This window comes from Elaeis guineensis, chromosome 6 (assembly GCF_000442705.2).
Source record: "Elaeis guineensis isolate ETL-2024a chromosome 6, EG11, whole genome shotgun sequence".
NCBI classification, from domain to species: domain Eukaryota; kingdom Viridiplantae; phylum Streptophyta; class Magnoliopsida; order Arecales; family Arecaceae; genus Elaeis; species Elaeis guineensis.
The window spans coordinates 104,108,115-104,115,960 of NC_025998.2; positions in this window are offsets into that span (position 1 = coordinate 104,108,115).

The window sequence follows — 7,846 nt, forward strand, 5'->3', positions numbered from 1 at the left end:
GCTATAGCCATCTAGTTTTTTTTTTTTATTTTAGCATCATTAGCAATAAGGTATTGACCACTTTTCATGGCTATCTCATCCAGATCAATCAAGTAAATGTTGCCACACCTATGTCCAATGAATTTGATATTATTATCAAAGAGACTAGTGACTATACATGAAGATAGCTTAAATATTACTTCAAAATCTTTACCACATAATTGACTTATACTAAGTAAGTTATGCCTTAAGTTATCAACTAAAAGAATATTATCAATGAAGGTAGTGGGGGTAATCTGAATTTTATGAATACCAATAATCTTGCCTTTGTTGTTGTCACCAAAGGTAACTACTTTTTCTTCCTTCTTTTCAAGGGTGAAGAACTGCTCCTTATCACCCATCATATGTTTTGAACAGCCACTATCCAAATATTATTTTCTTTTTGATTCATTGGCTGCAAGATATTTCTGCAAAAAAATCAAGTAACTTTCTTAGGTACTCAAGTTTTCTTGGATCCTTTAGGGTTAGTAGTCATGGTTCCTTTTAGAACCCAAATTTTTTTAATTATTTTCTCATTCAGTTTTCTTGTATTATGTATAAAAGCCTTGTGTCCTACTCTACTACAACTAAAGCAAGTGATATGTGAGGTGCTGCCAGTGGATGATGATGTAGTAAAAAAATTCTTAAAAAATTTTTGCTTATTACTTGGTTTATATCCTAGACCAGCCCTATCATAAACTTTTCTTTGATTGTTTAGTATCATTTATAATTTATTTGAGTAGCAAGTAAATTTATCGACTAATGGTTTTAGTTTGTCTACTTCCCTTTTTAGAGTTTCATTTTTCTCCTTCAGTTTGTTATAGTGTACAAGGGTTTCTTCCTTTTCCTTAATTAGTGCCTCATTCTTTATTTTTAGATTTTTATTTTTTATACTTATCTTCTTGAAATCTTTTATTAATCATAGAATGCATCTTGAAGTTCATCAAATATAAATCCTAAAGAAGGTTTTGAATTTATCTCATCCTCTTGAGCCATAAAACATAAGTTGGCTTCATTTTGGATGTCCACATTTGAGCTCAACTCATTGCTGTCGCTCCATGTTGTGACCATTGCCTTCTTCTTGCTTCTTTTGAAGGTCTTCTTTAAGATTAGACAGTCAGCTTTGAAGTGACCCAGTCTCTTGCACTCGTAGCACAAGGATGGCTCCTTTTCTTTTCTTTTTTTTTCCTACTTAGCTCACCCTTGGATAGATTTTTCTTACTAAAATCTTATCTTCTCCTTCCCATGAACTTCTTAAATTTTTTGATCACCAGGGCCATATCCTCATCATCTTCAACTTCAATAGACTTTCCTTCATCTTTTTCAGCTATAGTGGATTTCAAAGCAATGATTTTCTTCTTTTGGCTCTCATCTTTCAAGTGCTATCCCATCGCTAGCTCATGTGTCATCAGCAATCTAATAAGCTCCTCAAGTGGCAGCTTGTTTAAGTCTTTCACCTTTTGGATAGCTATTATCTTTGCTTCCCACATCCTTGGCAGTGACCTAAAAATTTTTCTCACTAATTCACTGTCAGTATAAACTTTTCTTAGGCTTTTAAGTCCATTGATAATGTCAGTAAATCTAGCAAACATGCTAGTAATAGATTCAGCTGAATCTATTTTAAACAATTCATATTGATGGATAAGCATATTGATCTTAGATTCTTTCACTTGATTGGTTCCTTTATGTATGACCTCAAGTCTATCTCAAATTTTTTTTTATAGAATTGCAAGTAAAAATTTGATTAAACTCATTCACATCAAGGGCACAATAAAGGATATTCATTGCCTTGGCATTAAGTTAGGCAAGTTTTTTATCCATTTCATTCCAATCCTTCTCAAGCTTGGGTGAAGCGATGCCATTTACAATGATTGTCAGAGTGTGCGGTCTATTTATAATGATACTCCACATATCATAATCTAAGGCTTGTATAAAAATGTGCATGTGAGCTTTCCAATAGATGTAATTCGACCCATTAAAAAGTGGTCTATTTATAGATTGCCTCTCGACAAGTGAGCCTCCAAGTTGGGTTGTCATGGTCTTTAACTCTTGATGGTTAGGTCAATATGTAATATTGGAGCACTTGCTCTGATACCAATTATTGTCTAGCCAAACAATCCAAGAGGGGGGAGGGTGAACTGGGTTTCTAAAACTTAAAATAACTATGTGCTGAATTAACTAGTTTACTATTGGTGGTGTAGCATATACTATGTATGAAAGTAAATATAAAGAAGGCAAGCACATACACAAAGATAAAAAAAATTTTATAGTGGTTTGGTGCACACCCAGCATCTACGTCTACAACCCAAGCAAGATTTTTGGGAATTCTATTATAATCCCTCAAAATTACAGCTGGATAGTTTTAACCAGACTCACTATCCACAAATCCAGTTGGTTTTCCCTTAGGTTTACTAACCACAACCTTTACACGCTTTGAGTAAGGCTCCACAATCTAATTACAGGGGTGGATTAAACCTTTTCCTTAGTTTCAGCCCTTGCTAAAACTAATTATAGTAAATAAATAAGAAGAGAAATATTACAAAAAAAAAAGCTCCTTGGTTGAGCAAATTTATTGTCGATATAGTTTAGTAATTGTCCTCTTGAATGTTTGGAATTAATGCTCTTCAAAAGCTCTTCAATGCTCTTAAAGAATTAAGAGATTTTTGGTTAGAAGTAGGTGAACTCTTTTGAATGCTGAAAGTTCAAAATTTTTTTTCTTCTTCTCTCTTCTCAATGGAACAGTAATCTTTTTCTCCTCTCTTTTTAAATCTAAAGCTTTTCCATCAAGTTTGAAGTTATTGGAGTTCAAAACTATCCATTTCTGACTGTTGGAGGTGAGATATAGTCATTAAAAATAAATCAGCACATTTATAGAACTAGCCGTTAAAGGTTGTCAGCTGCATCTAGAGTCAACTCGACTGTCTTCGAGTCGACTCGACTATTTTCTTGAGTTATCTCGGTTTCACCTCGAGTCTGCTCGCTCTTAGGTGCTCGAAATCAGCTCTCTAAAATTTTTAGACTTCTAAGATGGAGTTAGCTCAGATCCATCAGAGTTGACTCGACTGCCACCTTTGAGTCAAGTCAAAAATCTAGGAGTCAACTCGATCTTAATGGACAGAAACATGCTTTCTATCATCTGAGGTGGAGTCCACTTGGGTGATTTCGAGTCTACTCAACCCCATGCAAAGCTTGCATGCTAGTGCCCAAACCGTGCCAGAGTTGACTCCAAACTCTCTCGAGTCGATTCGAATCCTTCCCAAGGCCTTTTTCACTTGACTTTAGCTCTAATTTGATATCACTTGGGCTCTATAATGAATTCATTAAGTTTCTACCTCATTTTGTTCAAAGAACTCTATTTCTTCCAATCTTTATGACATTTAAAAAAAATATTTGTAATTATGTGCTATAATGTTTGATCATCATCAAAATCATTTAGGGGGTCAACAGATCAGAATCATTGAAAAAAGATTCTTTACTTATCAATCTTAGAGAGATAATTTTATAGAGAGAAAATTCATAGAGAGAGAAAATAAAAAATTTTAGAGAGAGAAAGTGGGGTTGCAAGCTATGAGAGAAGGAAGAGAGGGAAGAGAAGACTCTCTCTTTTCTTTTCTTTTCTTTCCTTTTCTTTTTTTTTTCTCTTTTTCATTTTTCTTTCTTTCTCTTTTCTTCTTTTCTTTCCTTTTTCTTTCATAGAATAGAGGACTTGCATTTTCTTTCTTCTTCTCTTCTTAACAGAATAGAGGACTCATTTATCCCCTTATTTTTGTGGTAGGGGAGGTCCCCTCCCCAGTCAGCACTATCCGTGGCTGGAGGGGCATGTGATGGCTATGACCCAGAAACTCCAGTCCAGTGATTGGCAGTGACAACAATAACAAAAAAGCCAAAATAATGATGAAAAAGCAAAAAATTTCAAAGATGACTTCCCAAGAAAAAGTTCGATAATCACCAGCCAGAATCAAGATCTAAGGGCCAAGAACGATGGAGAGAAAGATCAGCTAGTCTTTTAGGAAACTTTTACCTTACCTCTGAGAAGTTTTTCTAGCAAACACCATGAATCAAATCCGCAGCTCTAGAGAAAATTAGGGAAGAAGGAAGGCCAAGCTTGGGCAATTGATCTTAGAGGAGTGTTAGAGCCCATGAGTAGATACTAGTGGGAGGATTGGAGATAAAAAATAAATTGAATTCCAATCAAAATAGATCTCCTTTCAGTTGGAAAAATTATAGGGAAGAAAGTACTCTTCAGGAGTTCCGATTGGTTGTCCATGGCCCAGCATGTGCAGAACATGTGCTAGCTTAGAAAATTCATTTTTTTTGTGCTTTAATAGTTATGCTATATCTATGCTTTTTAAAGCCATACTATATCTTTTGGGCTTGAGTCTGAATGGGAACTAGGGTGTTACATTCTCCCCCCTTAAAAAAAAAATTTCATTCTCAAAATTTTTCTTTCTTGTACTTTTAGAAGTTGGAAATTCATAGTTTTAATCTCATCCTTCATCTTTTTGATATTCTAATTCTTAATGTAATTAAATCATTTCATAATGGAAAGGCCAATATCTCAAGAATTGATCTGAATTAGAACCATTCATTTCTTGGAATCGAAATTAATATCTTAATTCTAGATAAGGATATCAAGTTTCTTGTCAAGATCATTATTTGCTTTTGACTTAATCGATCTATCACAACATCATAAACAAGCTTTACTATACTCTCAATAGATGAATATTCGAATATAACATCCAAAATTGATAAATAATCTCATATTCTTTAAATCTATAGTGAAACATATAATCAAATATTCTAAATCCAAGATCAAGAATCAATGGTCAACTCATCCTAGACTTAGGATGCTAAAAATTTATTTATCATGGTAGATAGGGGATCTACCTGTGAAATCACACAGCGACACCGACATAATCCAAAATTAAAAATATTATTTTTTTCATTATTAATGAATTTTCTTTGCAATGAATATCAAATCATGTCACTCAAAAAATCAATATTGCTGACTCGCTTAAAACAATCTAGATCGCCATGCTTTCACTATGCACTCTGATTTAAACCATCAAAATTTCTTCAAATATAATAAATAATTTTCAATCAAATATTACTTTATATTGAAAAGATCTAAAATTGAACTTTCAAGTAGGTCAAAAGAAACTTTTAAGTCTTGTCCCCAATATATGTCGAGCACATCCATTTAAATCAATCTTTAAGTAAATTGACATATTCAAAATCACTTATAAATTTACTATAATTCAATATAAATCAAATTTTAATTCTTATATCAATTCAATTAGATAATTTAAAATCAAAATCTCATAAGTAAAATTAATAAAAAAATCTTTTGATGCTCCATCAAGTTAGATTTAAATCAAATATATAAGTAAAATTGACTTAATCATCTTTTCTAGAGTTTCTTCTATCGAGATCTTTATCATCTATCAAATATTTTTTATAGTAATCATGCAGATCTTTCAAAATCAAATTCTTCATGCCATACTGATTTTAATACTGACCTAAATAACAATGGGAATGAAACTTCAGATCAATTCATAAATCAAAAATTTTAAATTATAGTTTCATGTGTCTCATAATCCTCAAATAGATATAAATAGGATCTTTTATCTTGATCCAAGATAGTAATCAAGAATTTTATTAACAACCTCAATCACGAGGATAGAAAATCCCTTGATCAATTTATAAACCCAAACATTGAATTGAAGTTTCATATATATAAACCATATATAGTCTTCAATAGATATAAATAAGATATATCATTTGGATCCAAAGATGATAATCAAAGATTCCACCAAATAAATTTTCTACAATCTCAGAATCAATATCTTCAATAAAAAATAAACTATTTTGCAATGTCCCTAACTATATTTTTGTTTCTACATACAAGCTTCATATAGGATCCACATTCCAATATAAACTTCAAAGAATATTTCAGTCAAATATCACAAAAGATCTTTTTAGCTCAATTAGAAATAATATTTTATCAATAAATCTTTACTTGATATTAAATAATTAATTTCAAAATCAAGAAAAATATCACAGTATTCTTCTATATCAAATTTGAGCATACAATTCACTCAAACTATTAATGATCAAGTTAATAATCACAATACACGATAAAATATCATGATCAATCATTTTGTAATTATTTTAGATCAGAATTCAACTAATCATAATATGATCCACAGATTACCTATCATATATCAAACCCTATGAATCATTATTCCTAAGTGATCTTTTCATTCATAATTATAAGATTTAGTCAAAAATCATGAAGACAACTTATATCATAATCATCATAGATCTATACCCCAATGTCACTAATATCTACCTACCTATAATCATCATAGATCTATACCCCAATGTCGCTAATGTCTACACACCTCCACTCATTCTATGTTCGATTCTGTATCATAACTTATCCACTTATACTCTGATATCATATTAATTACTCTGATATCATATAAATTTCCACACCCTTGATCTGAGATTATGGTCTAGGGGTCATGGCAACTAGCACATACACATGAAGAACTCTCTCTACAAGCATGCAAGACATTCCAAAAATGATACCAATGCATCATAATAAAATTTATAATAAATTTAGACTCAAATTTAACTAACTAAAATCAACTTTAATCTTTCATAAAATTTTAATAATATTCAAAAGATCTTACATCAATTAAATCTTAAATAATAATCTTATAAAATATAATAATAAGTCTATATCTAAACTTTGTTGGTACTATTGACTCTCACTTCAAAGCTCACTCTCAAAACAGTACCCATGTCCGTAACTAAGAATCTGAAGCTAAAAAGAAAGGAGAGATAATGAGCTCGATAGCCTAATGCTTAATGAATATCTCAACTAGATATTTCAAATATTATCATAAATATTTGAAAATAAATATCATAAATAAATATAAGAATATATTTCATATTAATTTAATATAAATCAATTTCTTTCAAATATTCATATATATATGTAACCATAAATTTGATTCGAAATAAATCATATATAACTCAAGAGCCTTAACTATGACCACATTTATCTTTGTGGTAGGGCTAGAGCAGAAATAATGAGCTCAAATAGAGTACTTATGCATAACCCCTATTGATAGGATATAGAATTCAATGCACAATCTCCATTGACAGGGTCCAAAGTATCTGTTGGGTATAAAATACCCACAGCCGAAACCCTTAGCAGAATCGACTACAGCACAGCTCCGCTCGGACTCCTACGGGAGCCGGGCTCCGCCACCGACATCGACTGCAGCACAGCTCCGCCCAGACTCCTACGGGAGCCGGGCTCCACCGTCGACACCGACTACAGCGCAGCTCTGCCCAGGCTCCTACGGGAGCCGGGCTCCGCCGCCGACATTGACTGCAGCACAGCTCCGCCCGGACTCCTACGGGAGCCGGGCTCCACCGCCGACACCGACTACAGCACAGCTCCGCCCGGGCTCCTACGGGAGCCGGGCTCCGCCGCCAACATCGACTGCAGCACAACTCCGCCCGGACTCCTACGGGAGCCGGGCTCCGCCGTCGACACCGACTACAGCGCAGCTCCGCCCGGGCTCCTACAGGAGCCGGGCTCCACCGCCGACATCGACTGCAGAACGGCTCCGCCCGGGCTCCTACGGGAGCCGGGCTCCATCCTCAACAACGACTGCTGGTAATCCCCGTCCGGACTCCTACGGGAGCCGGACTTCGCCTTTAACTCGAACTGCAGGGAGACTTTGCCCGTACTCTTATGGGAGCCGGGCTTCATCCTCGACGCCAACCATTGCAGCCGCAAGCAGACTCC